The sequence below is a fragment of the Giraffa tippelskirchi genome, chromosome 8, assembly GCF_054371585.1.
Source record: "Giraffa tippelskirchi isolate mGirTip1 chromosome 8, T2T-mGirTip1v1.2.pri, whole genome shotgun sequence".
Classification (NCBI taxonomy): Eukaryota; Metazoa; Chordata; class Mammalia; order Artiodactyla; family Giraffidae; genus Giraffa; species Giraffa tippelskirchi.
Genome location: NC_137282.1, coordinates 136,875,155 through 136,884,545, shown reverse-complemented (window position 1 = coordinate 136,884,545; position 9,391 = coordinate 136,875,155). Strand labels below are relative to the sequence as shown.

The 9,391-nt window shown below is 41.0% G+C and overlaps 1 long non-coding RNA gene across 1 annotated transcript; it reads right to left on the bottom strand.

The window, feature by feature from the left end:
• Positions 1 to 823: 823 nt before the first annotated feature.
• Positions 824 to 6,352, bottom strand: LOC145517387 (uncharacterized). Its single transcript, XR_014062006.1, has 3 exons — positions 4,659 to 6,352; positions 3,043 to 3,185; positions 824 to 2,480 (listed from the first exon to the last, which is right to left on the bottom strand). It is a non-coding gene; the product is annotated as an uncharacterized LOC145517387 (long non-coding RNA).
• Positions 6,353 to 9,391: the final 3,039 nt, after the last annotated feature.

The window sequence follows — 9,391 nt, the reverse complement described above, 5'->3', positions numbered from 1 at the left end:
ATTGATCAAGCAACTCTAAGTCCATTACACCTTTTATACATAGTAAGAGTACACCATCGTGATGGCCTTCATAAGTTTCAAAAGAAAGAAGTCAGGGGAGAATATGTAAAGGATTGTTAGGTCTTTAAAAAACGTGGTGAACTGGTAGGGACTGGGCAGAGTTTGTGTCCAATGGCTTGGCTAGGTGTTTAAGACCAAGGTCTTCGGCAAGTCTCAAAGAGCAAGAGGTTACTATTGATAATGAGCTCTTTTACATAGTCCAGAGCTTATCTTCCAGGAATTACCATTTCCTGGAGAGCAAGGTCTTACTCTATCTTTGCATATTTTCTGAGTTATTTCACATCGGGACAGGAAAGAACGCTCAGCTCCAGTATTGTTTAACACAGGAAAATACACTGAATTCTCAGCCATCATGAAATCGTACTTGTAAATTTCTAAAACCCACCCTCCCAGTTTTCACTTACAAGCCCTCTTCTCTGCCCACCCCTCATCTTTCCTCAACTCCACTGTTTAAGTAGTCAATATTCTCGTTTCTGATCTTAATCACTAAATATGCTTTTAGGCTCCAATTTGATCGGCAGGTGGCCTTGTTATCTCGCTCTTCCAGTGTTATTCTCTATCCCACAATTAGCCAGCTGGCTAACTCTAAGAGTCTCATTGCTGGAGCAGACTGTGATGTAGAATGTCTCCCAGGGCCAAGTGTTTCCTTTTCATTGTATTCATCTATTTACCCCAAGCCACTTCCCTGCTTTCTTCTTTGAAGGACTGGTCCTTTCCGCTGTGTTCCTGTCTTTGACGAAAATGACTAGTAAACAATCTATAATAGGAATAGAAAAGAATTTTATTTGAGCCAAACTGAAGACTATAGTCCAGGAGACACAGATTCAAGAAGCACTTGAATTGTGTTCTACTTGAATTGTGTTCCACTTGAATTGTGTTCCCAAAAAAGGGGGGGATTGGGAGAGGAGGTATACATAGGCAAGAAACCCTCAAAGTTATATAAATAGTTTGTCAAGAATTAGGATTGGAGCCAGCTAGGTGCTTGTTAAGTAAGGGTTGTTGGTGTCCAAAATGGTTGCATAGTTACCAGAGAAGACCTTGAGGCCATGAGGCTTCCCTGGTAATTCTGTTGGTAACTCTGGTTTGATTCCTGCGTCAGGAAGATCCACTGGAGAAGGAATAGGCTGCCCACTCCAGTCTTCTGGCCTGGAGAATTCCATGGATTGTATAGTCCACGGGATCGTAAAGAGTTGGACACGACTGAGCGACTTTCACTTTGACTTCACCTTGAGACCACAAGTTTGCAGCCAACAGCTGCTAGCGGACATTGCTTTGAGAACGGCCAGTGGTGTCCTTGAGACTGATACAGTTCAGAAAATGTAAGTTCTCAGTGATGCAGGAGTGTGTCTGAGATCATATGCACAATGGCCACGCGGCTCTATTTTGCCTGAACCAGTTGATCCATTTTGATTTTTCAATGGGTTCTCTTCTGGACTGGTTAAAGTTGATGGACGATGCGTGTCTGACAGGCCGGGTGACAGGCTGTTCTACTTAACATAAAATTCAAGTCGAACCATGGCTGAGCCAGAGTGACTTCCCCATACCTCAATATATGAATATTTCTTTCATTACGTGTGGGTTAATATTTACTGGTCACGCCAGTTCCATTTCACTTCCAGATGCAGACCCCAGCACCCTTATTCACTGTGATGCTGTTGTTCTGCTGGGGTCCCGTGGGTTTCAGTCTCAGGTGAAAACCTCTAGACACACCCACTTCTCTGCTTTACAGGAGTTGGTGACCTCGCAGGTGGACACCATGGACCGTGGAAGTCTTCTCCAAGCTTAGACAACAGTAACCCTCTAAAGAGGAGAAACTACCATCTGTTCATGTACGTAGCACCAAGGACAGGAAGGGATAACACTAAACACACGTTAGAACGGCTCTTAAAATTCAAGTTCTTCATTTTTTGGTTAAAAAAACAGATCCAAAGATGTGATGACATCTACTCAAGTTCCCTGAGATGGAGAATGCAAGCCCAGATTAGAATTCAAATTTCAACTCCTATCTCTTCGTGAACGGGAAGGGGGTGGGGAGGAGTTGAGGGGGAACTACTCAGTAGTGAATAAAAACATTGAAATGCAACCTTTCCTTTGCCCGTTGCATTGCCTGTAGATGCTTGCTCACAAAACTTTATTTTACAAGAAAAAGAAGACAATTCTTCCTAAATTTTTGTGCTATTGAAGCCCTCAGGGGCTGTTTTTCTCATTCTTTGGGACCTTTGTTTCCATTAAGAATCATAATCACTAGTTCTTACTTGCTCAAAATAAGCCCTGAGCCTTTTCGCAGCCGTTACCAACCCATGTGGAAGGCTTTGCTTCTCCCCAAAGTTCACTGTGGGGCTTCCCTGGAGGCTCAGTGGTAAGGAATCCTCTTGCCAATTCAGGAGATGCAGGTTCGATCCCTGGGTGGGTAAGATCCCCTAGAGGAAGAAATGGAAACCCATTCCAGTATTCTTGACCGGAAAATCCCATGGACAGAGGAGCCTGGCAAGCTACAGTCTGTAGGATCACAAAGAGTTGGACACTACCGAGCGTGAACACACGCGAAGTGCACACACACAAACAAAGTGCACTGCAGGGAGCCCGCCGTCGTGTGACTGGTTGGTGGGGTGATCTCCAGTTCCCTCCTCCTACAATGCGTGTCCCACAGCTTCAAGTCCCTCAGATGATCATATTCTTTCTGGGGTAGCATGGTTCTCTGCTTTTGTGACCCTGTAGTCGTGTCATCAATCACAAGATGGACATTTTAACCCCCTTGTGGGGAGAAAAGTCACTTTCTGCTTAGAATTTGAGCAGAGTCTGGATTTGTCTTTTCAGGCACGGTTATGGCACCAAGAACTCCCCACTGACCACCTGCTCTAGTGTCAGACCCCAGCTCTATGTGAATTGTACAAGACCCTTGCAGAGAAGACAGGTGGCGAGACGAGGGATATTTATGAAGCCCACCGCATAAACTCGCTCTACTGAGAGCTTGTTACTTACCTAAGTTACCATGGAAGGATTTGATCTGGTTGATATAGGTACACATTGCAGGGGGGAAAATGGAGAAATGGAGCAGTTTCCAGAGAACCGAGGGCAGGAAATGGCAAATCAGCTTTGAGGAAGGGCCAGGACCCTGCAGCCACCTGGGGTCAAAGGAATGACCAACAGACCAGGATGGTTTTGTTGCTGCTGTTGCGATGTGATTATTCTGAGAGCAGTATATGTAAGAATGAAGCACTCAAGGCCCTCTTTCTCACTCTTCTCTGAGTAAATGATCACAGGGAAAGTCTTTTTTTTTAATTGAGAATTTTTTATCAGTTTCAGGTGTACAACTTAGTGATTGAATATTTTTATAGATTATACTCCACTTAAAGTTATAAAATATAGGCTATATGCCCTATGCTGTACCATATATCCTCACAGCTTATTTTTTAATTTTAAACTTATTTTTTAAATTTATTTAATTGAAGGATAATTGCTTTACAATATTGTGTTGATTTCTGCCATGTGTCAACATGAACCAGCCATATGTATGCGTACATCTCCTCCTTCTTTATGTTTTTAAATATTTATTTACTTATTTACTTACTGCATCAGGTCTTAGTCTTGGCATGTGGGATTTTTTTGTTGTTGCAGCACCCAGACTCAGTTGATCTGTGGCATGTGGGATCTTAACCCACATCCCCTGCATTGCAAGGCAGATTCTTAACCACTGGACTGCCAGGGAAGTGCCAAGGGAATGGCTTTAAGTTGTAGCAATGATTGGTTTTTTTCTTTCTAGATCTCTTTTGAATCAGGGAAGTGACAGGGTTTGAGCGACCTGCCAAGTTCACATGGCTACTACTTTTTAGAGCCAGTTTTCAAAGCCAGGTCGATAAGATTCCAAAGCCTCAGCTCTTTGCAGTCGTCTGTCATGTGGACCTTAGCAAGGAGGAGGGCAGGCTAGGAGACTGTAGTGGCTGTGTCGCAGTTCTGGAGGAATTCAGTTGGTTGGAGAAGTCTGGAATATTTACAGCTTCTAGCTGTATTTGTGGATTAAGCAAGGCACCCTTGAGAAGCTGAGCTTTATTTGATTGCCATCTAGTGGTCATTTAATCTCTGTAGGGAAGCTAAGCACTGTAGTTTTTGTTTTTCATGTCTTTGCTGAAAAGCCATGAAAATCATTTAAGTTTACAAAAACATATATCTAGAAACAAAGAATGTTTCCCCAAATCCTAACTTACGTGAGACCATGTTACACGGAGAAATCTAAACAGAAGATGAGATCACTAAAAACGGACTTTGTAAATTATTTTATCAAACTCTCATACTGATGGGAAAACTTGATACTCAGAGAAATATAAAAGGTTACAAAGAATGTTCTTTACACATTATGTAGAGCGAGCATACAGTCAAAAGCACAGGCTTTAAAATTAGCTTGCCTAGTTTTAGCTCTATCCTTCTATGCCTTGGCCAACTTGATTAACCTCTCTGAGCCTGTTTCCTCAGATGTAAAAGTGTAACAAAAACCAACCTCATATGTGAAGGTGTAACAGAAGAGATGGCAAGAATACACAGAAGAGCTATACAAAAAAGATCTTAATGACCTGGATAACCATGATGGTGTGATCACTCACCTAGAGCCAGACATCCTGGAGTACAAAGTCAACTGGGCCTTAGGAAGCATCACTACGAACAAGGCTAGTAGAGGTGATGGAATTCCAGCTGAGCTATTTAAAATCCTAAAAGATGTTGCTGTTAAAGTGCCACCCTCAATATGCCAGCAAATTTGGAAAACCAGAAGTGGCCACACGACTGGAAAAGGTCACTTTTCATTCCAATCCCAAAGAAGGACAATGCCAAAGAATGTTCAAACTACTGCACAGTTGCACTCATTTCACAAGCTAGCAAAGTAATGCTCAAAACCCCTCAAGCTAGGCTTCAACAGTATGTGAACCGAGAACTTCCAGATGTACAAGCTGGATTTAGAAAAAGCAGAGAACTAGAGATTAAATGGCCAACATCCGCTGGATCATAGCAAAAGCAAGAGAATTCCAGAAAAACATCTGCTTCATTGATTATGCTAAAGCCTTTGACTATGTGGATCACAACAAACTGTGGTCAACTCTTAAAGAAATGGGAGTACCAGACCACCTTACCTGCCTCCTGAGAAACCTGTTTGCAGGTCAAGAAGCAAGTTAGAACCAGACATGGAACAACAGACTGGTTCCAAATTGGGAAAGGAGTATTTCAAGGCTGTATATTGTCATCCTGCTTCTTTAACTTATATGCAGAGTACATCATGTGAAATGCCGGGCTGGATGAAGAAGCAAAAGCTGGAATCAAGATTGCCAGGAGAAGTATCAATAACCTCAGAGATGCAGATGACACCACCCTAATGGCAGAAAGCAAAGGGGAACTAAAGAGCCTCTTAATGAAGGTGAAAGAGGAGAGTGAAAAAGCTGGCTTAAAACTCAACATTCAAAAAACTAAGATGATGGCATCCAATCCCATCACTTCATGGCAAATAAAGGGGAATAAGTGGAAGCAGTGACAGACTTTATTTTCTTGGACTCCAAAATCACTACAGATGGTTACTGCAGCCACGAAATTAAAAGATGCTGGCTCCTTGGAAGAAAAGTTTTGACAAACCTAGACAGCATATTAAAAAGCAGAGACATTATTTTACTGACAAAGGTTCGTATAGTTGAAGCTATGATTTTTCCATATCACATCCAGCTACATATGGATGTGAGAGTTGGACCATGAAGAAGGCTGAGTGCTGAATTGATGTTTTTGAACTGTGGTGTTGGAAAAGACTCCTGAGAGTCCCTTGTACTGCAAGATCAAGCCAGTCAATCCTAAAAGAAATCAACCCTGAATATTCATTGGAAGGACTGATCCTGAAGCTGAAGCTCCAATACTTTGGCCACCTGATGCAAAGAGCCGACTCATTGGAATAGACCCTGATGCTGGGAAAGAGTGAAGGCAGGAGGAGAAGGGGACGACAGAGAATGAGATGGTTGGATGGAATCACTGGACTCAGTGGACATGAGTATGAGCAAACTCCAGGGGATACCTGGTGTGTTGCAGTCCATGGGGTTGCAGAGTAGGACCAGAAACCCCTCTAGCTCTAACCTTTGAACTCTGTACCTGTGCTTAATCATGTTGGCTTTGCACCTTTTTTTAACAGAATATTGCCTATGCTGCTGCTAAGTCACTTCAGTCATGTCCGACTCTGTGCGACCCCAAAGACGGCAGCCCACCAGGCTCCCCCGTCCCTGGGATTCTCCAGGCAAGAATACTGGAGTGGATTGCCATTTCCTTCTCCAGTGCATGAAAGTGAAAAGTGAAAATGAAGTTGCTCAGTCGTGTCCGACTTGTAGCGACCCCATGGACTGCAGCCTACCAGGCTCCTCCGTCCATGGGATTTTCCAGGCACGAGTACTGGAGTGGGTTGCCAATGCCTTCTCCTGAATATTGCCTATAGCCTGAACCTATTCTCGAGGCTCTGACCTTTACACTTTTCCATTAAAAACTGCAGAACAGAGAATAACATTTGTCTCAGAGGTTTATAGGCTGGTTGCTCACCTTTGAATCGGCCAGTTATTAGTGGATTAGCACAGAGAAGAGCAGCAGGAGATAACTGTACTTTTATGCGGTACATTTTCTAAAACATTCCATCATCAAACCTGTTGTCTTTTCTGGGAGCCCCTAGGTTTTCTGCCTTCAGTTGGTACGGCTTACAGTGGCAGGCTTCTTTTTCAGTTTCACAGCCACTGCCATTTGGCCATAGAGGATTTGCATCAAAGACCATCTGATGGACATGTCTTTATTTTGTCCCAAATCTCAAAGCACTTGGGAGGTATTTTTACTATAAAATTGTTATGGTTGTTTCTTTATTTGGGAAGGATGTTTTTACCTTAAGTCTCTTTCAATCTATCGTCGATTTTTCATTCTTTTTGGTTGGTTTCAAGGGAGAGGATAAGAGTGAAACATGTTATTATTCTATCATGTCAGACTATATTTGCACCCTGTTAACATTTAGCAATATTTCTAAAAATACACATGAAATATTAACAAGTGATTTCCCTTATTAAAGAACTAAGTTAAACTAAGTGCACTTAAAATATAGTTTTACTTTTCCTAGCATTATTCACACAATTTTCTAGGAATTGACATATAGCTATTAAGAACCACTTATAAGCTGATAGGAAAGAATACCACCCAATAGCTGCAAAATGAAAAACCACAACACCTGTGATAAAAAAATTATTGGCTCTATACAAAAAATATTGATACGTATTTCTCAATTTATTTTCCTTTTATATAAGCATATTCACAATAAAGTTGTAAGTGGTAAAAATACAAGCAATAATTGTTAGGGTTCAGAAAAAAATTTTCACACTCCACCACCACCTAGTCTTGATTGGCAAATAAAGTCGGACAGACCCATTTGAGTTAAGCTGCTGCCAGCTTTTACTTCCTAAAATTGGGCTAAATTTGAAAACTTTTCCTTCAGACAACCATCTGCACAGGTGTTAGACAACGTCTAATGTCCTTTGAAACATTAAAACTCTATAATCCAAAATTTTACCATCATTTGTACCTGCAAGGCTTAATTTATCCCGTGTTTATAAAGCCCAACAAAAAGCAAAAATTATCAAACTTAAAAATTTTAAAATGACTTGCTACACTTCTTTTCCATATTGCTTCATATTAGTGTCTTAATCCTCTTCTGATTCAGATCTTTCAGATTTCCAGTCTGGAGTCATATATGTGCTCAGCAGGAGTAAACGGGCCCTGTCTTCTTGACAGTAGAGCCCCCTTATCTGTGGTTTTGCTCTGTGCAGCTTCAGTTACCTGCAGTCAATTGCAGTCCAAAAACCATGAAAATTTCCAGAAATAATTAATAACCTTTAAAGTGCACGTTGTTAGGAATAGCATGACAAATCCTGCACCATCCTGGTCTGGACATTAGTCACTTAGGAGACACAGGGATGCAGTGCTTACATTAACTAACTCTTTGCTTTATTTAATAATGTCCCCAGAGCATAAGAGTAGTGATGCTGGCAATTTAGAAATGACAAACAGTGCTTCCTTTAAGTGAAACAATGACAGCTCTTGAGAACAAGAAAAAAAAAATCATCTGCTGATGCCACTAAGATCTATGACAAAAAAGAATCTTCTATCCGCAAAACTGTGAAGAAAACAAATTCCTGCTAGTTTTGCTGTCCCACTTCAAGCTGCAAAAGTTAGGCCCAGCCACGATGCGTGAAGTTCTTAGTTAAGATGAAAAAGGCATTATATTTGTAAAATATCTTGAGAGAAACCATATTCATGTAACTTTCATTAGAGTATATTGTTATAATTGTTCCATTATTAGTTGTTAATCTCTTAACTGTGCCTCATTTATAAACTAAACTTTATCACAGGTGCTTATGTATAGGAGAAAACATAGTATACTGTAAGGTTCAATATTGTTTGTGGCTCTAGGCTTCCTCTGGGGGTCTTAGAATGGACCTGCTGTGGATAAGGACACATGACTGTATTTTCTCTTATTTACCAGGACATCCAGTTGTGAGTTCAGAAACCCAAAAAGTTTATGTTCAAGTTTATACTTAAGCAACCAAGCAATGGATGGGTAGTTGGGGCTTGGGAAAACTGTAGTCAGTTTTAAAATCCTCCTGTATTCTAGTCTCATATCTTTATACTCGTCTTCGCTCTTTCAAATCGGCTTTTTCCAGATGACAGAAAAATGTAACTGTGCAGAGCTTCCATGCTGAGACTAGCTCTTTGTTTCAAATGTTAAAAATCTCAATCTCTGAGTCAATAAGAGACTTCAATTTGGGCAAAGCATTCTCAGCTCCATTTTGAACAGAAGACAAACGAAGGAGTATTTCCTCCAAAGAAAGGGATGCTGCATTCAAAAACAAGGGAAGAGGATGCACCGTGCCTTTCTCATCTGCCTAATTCACATCATCTCCATCACTGCAAGATGTTTTTGAGAAGAGTAAGTGAACCTCTCCCCTTTTTAAAAATCTACCCCATGGCAAACACTCCGTAAGGTACTTCATATAAATCATTTCAAATTCTCCCAGTACTATGAGGTAGGAATTATCTCACAGTTCCAACTGAAATAAAAGACTCACAAAGGTTCAGGAAACATCATACAGGTCTAGAACTTTTAATGCCTTTATATCTTCCTGTTTGCCCTGTTGTATTTGGATCGCAAAGAGCTGGACACGACTGAGCAACTAAAACTGTTTTATTTGGAAAACTCAAAGTAATATAAAATAATCTTCGTCATACTCTGCAATAAGCATAAGCTGAAGTTAATGAAAAAATAATCAGTAAAGACCGACACAAC